This window comes from Euprymna scolopes, chromosome 22 (assembly GCF_053919585.1).
Source record: "Euprymna scolopes isolate OS-2025 chromosome 22, ASM5391958v1, whole genome shotgun sequence".
In the NCBI taxonomy this organism is placed as follows: Eukaryota; Metazoa; Mollusca; class Cephalopoda; order Sepiida; family Sepiolidae; genus Euprymna; species Euprymna scolopes.
The window spans coordinates 90,275,985-90,283,715 of NC_136503.1; the positions used below are offsets into that span (position 1 = coordinate 90,275,985).

Genomic DNA, 7,731 nt, shown 5'->3' on the forward strand with positions numbered 1-7,731 from the left:
TCCGATCGCCCATGCAGCTTTTGCCCTGATCTCACTCCAGATAGAAAACTTAATCGGTCCACAGTCGACCATCAACAGATACAGCTTATGACGATAATGGGTCACAGCAATGGTCAATCGCTTCCAGTCCTTCGCAATGTGTAACTCTCCTGCTTCATGTCTGAATGGTCCGGGGTCTATAGATTGGCACTCCTGACAGTGCTCCATTACCGCCTGGGTGGTTTCCAGGTAAACCTCTCTTGCCAGGGATAACGTCCATTCTCGACCAAAGTCGTGCATTTCATGTAATTCTTTGATTTCCTCCCCTGCACAGCATACCAAGGAAACCTCCTTTTCCTCTTGCAGCCAGGCCTTCTTTACCCATGCCATCGAATCCGTCTTGTTCTTTTCCAATGGCACCAGCACTACAGATACCCTCAACTGGAATTCCGCTATCAAATCTGCAAGTGCTCTGGCCTGCACTTGATCAGCATTTCTGCAGATCCTCTGGTCCTAACTCTCTTATCGCCAGTCACTGCCGACCTGATCCATGAAACTACCACTGCCGAATCGGACTTGATTTAAATTCAGCTATGTTGATATGGGTATAGTCGTTTTTCATTCTTAGCCATGCTGCATCTTCCACAGTTACACCTCCCATCTCTAATATGACGCCTAATGCCAGGCTGCTGGCATCGAACCAAATCACCCCCGCGTCTCTGCCGCTGACGTACCATTCCCCCTTCACTGAGTCTTCTTTCGTCACTCTCGCAATGATTTCTTGTAGCATGTTTGTGACTTCCTTCATCACACGGCCCTCCCAGCCATCAGTGCCCGTTTGTCGTTTAATAAAGTTGCACATTATCCTGAGCCAGCCAGCGATTGGATAGTGTCCCACCAGTCTCCCGCAGACCGAAAAGAGTTCTCGTTTTGTCAGGTCACTTCCGACTTTGGGTATCGCATTCCCTCATCTAAAGACAAGGCTTCCTTTACCAGCTCGGCATAGTTTCAACCCCAACGCCGCTCTTCCATCCAGGGACTCTGCCAGTTTTGCAGTTAACCCATACCTCTCGGCATGGCCTCTCACTTTCTCCGCTGTCCCCTCTGCTTCCTCCACAAGAATGTCGTCAATGTACGAACTAGTGGCCTTGTCGGCTGTACAATCTTTACTCAGCACGGCAGTCATAATTTTTGGGGCTGAGCTCAGCCCAAAACCTAACCTCGTCAGGCAATACATCTTCCCCTTGTACCGAACCAATTGATGTTGCCAGAGTTTTTCATCTACATGGATCTGGAGATAAGCCTCCTCCATTTCCTCATAACCTTTTCTCATACACCATTCCCCTTTCGAGTGAGGCAGCCTATGTGTGTCTTTAATTCTCTGAAATCCAGTACCGGTCTAACTTCGTTCTTTGTGGGTAGAACAACCGCCAGTAATGGGTAGCAGTCATTTTTCTTCCCCTATCCACGGTTTCAGAATCCCTCCTCTATCCACCTCTCCACTTCTTCCTCGAATCCTTTTCTTATTTCTCCTCACAGTGTTTTCTCATAGCAGCTTACTTTGTTTCGCAGTTCCATTCCACCGACCACCTCTCGCCATCGAACCTCTCTAGGAAACCTCGTCCTCGATGCAGCAAGCCTCCGGTTTTTGCATTTTGATATTTCTATAACCCTCCACTCCTGCCATCCCTACTGCGCCAAGGCATCCAAAAGTTACTTGGCTCCCTCTCAAAATAGCGCCCCCCAGTTGGTTGATCATACTTACACCTAAAACCACATCAACATCACCGACCAGACGATCCAACACCAGGACTCACAGTCCAATGGGCACACCTTGCACCAGTACTTCCACTGTTGTCTCTCCTAGACATTTCACCTCCCTGCCATCCACGGTCTTAATACATCTAGCTCCGCTCCATGATCTAGTGACATTCTTCGCTACCAACGTCGTGGTGCAGCCTGTGTCAACAAGGGCCATGGCTCTCTTCCCATTGACTACTACTGGTAACTGAGACAATGTTTCATTTTGCGCCATTTCCACATAGAAGGGGGAACCACTGGCGCAATTGCTTCCTTTCACTCGTTTCCCTAGTCCCACGGCTAATGTGCCCCACTCGTCTACATCGGTAGAAGGTGAACCCCGGTCTCTGCTCTTTGCATGTTCGCAGAGATTTCTTCTGGGAAGCCGTTCACTAGGTATAGCTTTACTATCATCTCCAGTCTCCTCTCCACGTAACCAGCCAATCCTACCAGTTTCCTGATCTCCACACCAAAGACATCAACAGACTCTCCAATCCACCTCAAACTTGCAAGCTTGACGAGTGCTTCAAATGGACTCTCAGCGAAAGCCAATTTCAGTCTTTGCTCCACTGAGACAAGGTCTCCCTTATCTTCATCGCAGACCTGTTGGTAAATCTAAGTATAACGGCAGCAGGGTGACCACGTCTTCGATTTTTTGCAACCTTGCCACCTTCTTTAATTTTTCCAGCCATTTAATTAGGTCACCCTCCCCAGTGAAGGGTCTCAATATCTAAGTGTTCAGTCTCCAGTCAGCCATGTTAATCTGCTTGACACACTGAAATAGCTTCTAATATTACGATCAGGATTTGGTTCTGGGGTTCGGGATTTGTTTCTGCCCTCTTCTTTTTCAATCGATCACACCTGCCCTCTCGCCATCAATGTTATACGGCACAATCTGAACGTCAGCAACACTTTTTAAGAGAAGATGTTCACGACTGTTTTCTTTTTTTCATATACCCCGCAAGTAAAAGTAAACCATTGGAGAGAGTGGGGTTTTCTATAGAACTTCCATGTAGGAACATATGCTTCAATTGCTGCTTTGAACCATTCAGTAGTTTCATTTACATACTGTTCTGCAGGAAGTGAAAAGATATTTCCCTATGGGGCGTCTCTGATGTGATTTCTAATGGCATCCCAGTCAGCCTTATTTTAGTACCTTGTCGTTTTGAGCAATGGCTCTTCCACTTGGGGTCGAGAGATTGGAGTGATGTCTATCATTATCACAGCATGATCAGCATTCCCGAGTTGGCAATGAGTATTTCTTAAACGATCCTCAGGTACTGTTGTCAGAAATAGATCCAAAAGTAAGGCTTGCTAGTCCTGATTATTTGGGAGACGGGTCGAGAATTTTAGTCTGTGTCAAGGAATGGGACATAGCAAAGTTATGGATGACGCTGCCAGCTGTGTCAGTGTAGTTAGAGAAGCCAAGCATATTTATGTGGTGGGTTAGAATCACCAAATACATGTACTTGGGCACTAATGTCAAGGGAGAGTGCTACATCTATGCTGTCAACGATATGATTTATTATAGTACAGTCCTGGGTTGATAGAGAGCGATAAAGAAAATACCCGCAGCTAACACTATGTTGTAAAGTTAGTTTAAAGCACACGAAGGCCTGGTCACCTGATTCTAGTTTAGATTCCATAGACAAAGGGAGGATGTTACGAGTATAGACTCCAAGTCTGTACCTTACAACAAAGTGGAAGATAACCTGACATGTTAAAGATGTTAGAGGAGATGGAGGAGTGGAAGTTAGTTTCACTTAGTGCTAAGATATCTGGGGAGTTTGCTAGGAGAAATGATTCTACATCATCTAAGTTAGTTCTAAGTCCTCAAATATTTGTAAATGCAAGCTTCAAGGAAGGAGGCGAATTATTTGAGTGTGTGTCTGGGTTGAACGTTTTTTGGGAGGGATTTAGTTGTCATTTCATTTTATTTCGTAGTTTCAGATCTAGGGTGGGGTGCTAAGCAAAACGGATGTGCATAGCCACCATCAAGCAACACAAGTAGACCATCAGCTCCTTATCCATAGGAATGTGGTCTTGGGAATGCCCACCAGAGATGAGTGGCACTACAAACATCCTGATATTATACAACTGATGATAGAACAGCCGCTCTAAGTACTACCAAAGAGTTAGGATTCCTGTACGGTCAGTCGGAATCAGCAATCAGCAACTATCAAACCGTGCCCTGACACCTGTCCAACAGGAGTGGCCCAGTCCAATCATATTAGCATATATGGTAAACAAGCACGCACAAGATGTCCAGGTATAGGGGAAGGGAATAAGGCAGATGTGAGAGACGGCATTCATTGCTCTAGTCAGGAAACAAGGCTAAGCACTGGGCGTCTCTAATGAGTACTTGCGGCTGCACCTCTGCTCCTGGCTAATAGGCAAAGAAGGAGTATGGAAGCCGGGCAATAGGCAGAGCCTATCTACTCCATATGCAGCTTAGGTGATTTGATAAAGTCACCAGCTCTGGGGAGATTGTCGTCTAGGACTGAGGAGGCCTCCCTCCCCCGTTTGAGGTCAATGGCACAGGTTTACAAATCGGAGTTTTCCTTCTCCTAGATGGATGACCTGACCAAATCTACTGGTCCATCAGCACCGAGAGGGTTTTCCCTGCACCTGATTTCAATGCTCCTGTAGTATCTGTTTTGAAATTACACTCCTCAGACTAGGATAAGATTGGAAGATGTAGTTACGTTGTTAAAAGAGGTATGTATGAGTATGTGTGTGTGTGTAGTCAGCACCAATCCTATTCAGGGTTTAACCGGCTTCCTCCAAAGGAGGAAGTTTCATGGGAGTATGAAATTCACAAGTGGTCCCCAGTCGCATGTATATCCCTGTTAGGAGAAATGACGATGTTAGGTTTTTGCAACTTTTTGCAGGGAGGTGTCGACGTTCTCCTACATACAGCACCCGGACTTCCCAAATTGGTCACCCATTTTAGTAATGACCAGGCTCAACGTTGCTTAACTTCAGTGATCTGACGGGAACCGGTGTGTCAACTTGATTATGCCGTATGAGTATGGGGTGTAAATTAAATCTTAATATCTACTAGGGTTAAGAAAAGGTCAAATATGGTTTGTGAATTGGTGACTAATTGGAAAATTATAGTATAAAGGTTAGGGTGCATTCCGAAATGTGCTTCAGGTGTTAGTTTTCATGTAAAGTACTTTATCCCATGTAAGTGAAAGAAAGTTATAGTTGCTAGTTAACACAGATCACTTATAATCTGTGCACAAACTGTGGCTAATAGTTTTCTATTTTATAGATATTCTACAGAGTATAAATATAAGTTAAGCTAATACATGCCTAGCAATAGAAATCTATAGATGTTTAGTATTTATCGATTTTGAAAAGGTCAGCCTACTAAAGTTTAGGACTGCTAGCTAGACCCTCCTCCCAAGGTATGTGCAAAGTATATGATTTTATATCAAATTGGGGAGAAGAGCAATTATGTTTTTGTCCAGTTGAAACAAGAGAGATGATATAACTTACAGCATTAATATACAATATAGATATACAGGGATTTGGGGAAGATTTAGGAGTATAAGAATTTTTAATGTTTATTATGCAAAACAGACAGGAGTCTTGGAGGCAAAGCATTATCCCTTTAAAGCAGACATTTAGAAATAACATTTGTGCCAATTATTTTACTAACACACATCAGTAACAATATACATGTGGCCAGTATAGGCCTTATATTTATACATTACACTTAGTCATAAAATTATGATTTCCAAAAGAGGGAAGCAGTATAAGTAAATAAGAGCAGGAAAAAAGGTTTGGAGAATAAGCAAAACTTAATTGCTTCCTAAGCAGTTGTTTGAACAACTTAGCAGTTTTAGTATTGTTTTGCTTTTATTTTTGGAGATATATCATATTTTGTACTGTAATGCTTCTACTTCATCAAGATATTTTGGTCCATCGGATCACTGCAAATCCTGTCTGGATAGCTGTTTTTGTTTGGGTTGTGACGTCACACAAGATCAATGAAAGTTCTGTCTTTGAGTAGAATCACTGTGGATTACATTGGATAACAATCGGATTGTAATCTGAAAGTTATCCAATTCCTGAATCAAATGAAATTTGGTAATTATATTAGTCCAGGATCGATCCAGAATTACGATCTAATCCCCCACCAAAAAACTAACGGGTATGAATCAATAAGAAGCAATCCCTGGTGCTATAGCCCTTTAAAGCTTTTTCTTTTTTCACATAGGAGTCGCCACTTATCAAAGGTTACTCGGGGATAATGTTTAATGAGTGTACAGTAGTCAATGTGACAATATCATAGTATCGTTAGTAGTGGAAATTTGGTAAATTGGATTACTTAAGTGAATGGCTCATCAAGGATTTGTTTATGTTGGACTTGAATATGACCAAATTGTAGTCAGCTGGAAAGCAGGCAAATGGAAGAGAGTTCCACAGGGGTGCAGTTCTAAGAAAGAAGCTTTGTTCATGGAATCTACGATTAGGTTTAGGCACAGATAAAGAGTGGGGGAAATTATTGATAGTGGTTTCAGCTAGACGAGTGTTTTCATGAAATGTTGGCAAGGGGGGACCATAGATTGAGGCTCAGACATGCACCTGCCATGAAAATAACGATGAAGAAGAAACAGACTCGTAACGTCTCTTCTGTAGGAAAGAGTTTGCAGGGAAGAGAAAAGGGCACCCCCACTGGTTTACAAAGTCTAATTTGAAATTTGTTGAGGCAGGATAAGACTTTTCTAGCAGCTCCTGCCCAGATGTGGCAACAGTACTCCATCTTTGGATGTACCTGGCTCTTACTTAGGTAGAGAATTGCATCAGCAGTGAGATATCTACTGAATCGATAGAAAGATCCCACCATTTTTCCAGCCCAGAAGTTGTACAAAACGTGGAGACTCCCCAAGACAAGAGTCATTCATTTCAATTGATACCAGTAAGGGGATAAGGGCGTTGATTATACAAAGATAGAAGCTTGGTTTTAGATGCATTTGAATTAACCAGCCACTTCTTTCCCCATTGCACTACGTGCTCAAGATCAGAGGAGAGAGAATCAGAAAGAACTTGGTCATTTACGGCTTTTCATGTGTTGCTGTAGATGGTAATGTCATCAGCATAAATGTCTACGAATGATCTTAGGAGGTGATTTGGAAGATCATTAATGTAGATAAGGAAGAGAGTTGGGCCAAAGATGAGCCCCTAAGGGACTCTGGCATTAATACTGTGAACTTCTGATTTCTGCCTATCAACCACTACTCTTATGAACCTATTAGAGAGAAATGGTTTGATAATTGAGAAAACATTTCCAGCTTTACCGTAGCTGGAGATCTTGTGAAGTAGGCTCTTATGCCATACCCTATCAAAGGCCTTTGATATGTTAAGAGTAATTGCTCTAGAAAGGAAGCCTCTGTCAAAAGATTCACTAATTCTATGAGATATAATCGTAACCACATCTGCTGTAGACCTATGTAGTGGGACTGGTGGTAAAGAAGGAAATGCGTGTTCATCTCACGTTCGGATCACCAATTTGTTGTGGTGTGGTGGATGTATTATATATGTCCCCCAGTCGTTAAGAAACATAGGAAAGAATGAATTGTTTTATGGAAGAAACAAACAGCATGTTAAATTGAATTAAACGAACTAGAATTTATTTTGTGAAGAAACAAATGAAAGAAAAGGGTACAGCACATGTTTAGTTTGGCGTACGTCTATCGCTGTTAATTGGTGAGAAGGAAAGTCTATTGTTGTAGAGAAAGAGAGAGAAAGTCAATACAGGCCGTGGAGAGAGAAAGCGTGTAAGGTGTATGTACTGTCTGTAGACTCATGCCCCCACACATAGCAGTAGGTGACGTGAGGCGCGCGAGCGTGTGCGTCCCAAAAGGGGCCGGTTGGTCCATCGACCTCTCAGGTCAGAAGCCGAATTAAAAAGGAGGAAACAGCTTATGTCTCTTGCTCTTA

At 43.0% G+C, this 7,731-nt stretch overlaps 1 pseudogene; it reads right to left on the minus strand.

Annotated features, from left to right (window-relative positions):
- Positions 1 to 4,689: 4,689 nt before the first annotated feature.
- On the minus strand, positions 4,690 to 4,808 carry LOC145244244 (5S ribosomal RNA; annotated as a pseudogene).
- Positions 4,809 to 7,731: the final 2,923 nt, after the last annotated feature.